This window comes from Arachis ipaensis, chromosome B10 (genome assembly GCF_059453495.1).
Source record: "Arachis ipaensis isolate K30076 ecotype BB chromosome B10, ASM5945349v1, whole genome shotgun sequence".
NCBI lineage: Eukaryota > Viridiplantae > Streptophyta > Magnoliopsida > Fabales > Fabaceae > Arachis > Arachis ipaensis.
In genome coordinates, this window is record NC_142435.1 from 57316740 (window position 1) to 57317628 (window position 889).

The window sequence follows — 889 nt, forward strand, 5'->3', positions numbered from 1 at the left end:
ATCGAGACACAGCAGAGCTCCTCACCCCCAACCATGGAGTTTAGAGACTCATGCCGTAGAAGATACAAAATTCAGTGTAAAAAATGTCATGCCATGCATAGTAAGTCTCTAAAAGTAGTTTTTATACTAAACTAGTGACCTAGGTTTACAGAAAATGAGTAAACTAAGATAGATAGTGCAGAAATCCACTTTCAGGGCCCACTTGGTGTGTGTTTGGGCCGAGCATTGAAGCTTTCACGTGCATAGGCTGCTCCTAGCATTTAACTCCAGCTTTTGTGCTAGTTTGGGCATTTAACTCCAACTTTTATGCCAGTTCTGGCGTTTAACGCCAGAATAGGGTAGAGACTTGGCGTTAAACGTCAGTTTGCGTGATCTCAACTCGGGCAAAGTATGGACTATTATATATTGCTGGAAAGCCCAGGATGTCTACTTTACAACGCAATTGAGAGCGCGCCAATTGGGCTTTTGTAGCTCTAGAAAATCCATTTCGAGTTCAGGGAGGTCAGAATTCAACAGCATTTGCAGTCCTTTTTCAGCCTCTGAATCAGATTTTTGCTCAGGTCCCTCAATTTTAGCCAGAAAATACCTGAAATCACAGAAAAATACACAAACTCATAGTAAAGTCCAGAAATGTGATTTTTGCATAAAAACTAATAAAAATATACTAAAAAGTAGCTAGATCCTACTAAAAACTATATGAAAATACCCCCAAAAAGCGTATAAAATATCCACTCATCACAACACCAAACTTAAACTGTTGCTTGTCCTCAAGCAACTAGATAAATAAAACAAGATAGAAAGAAAATCAAGAGGCAATAACATCTCAGAGTTTTATATAAAGCTCAAATTCTCATTAAATGAGCGGGACTAGTAGCTTTTTGCTTCTAAA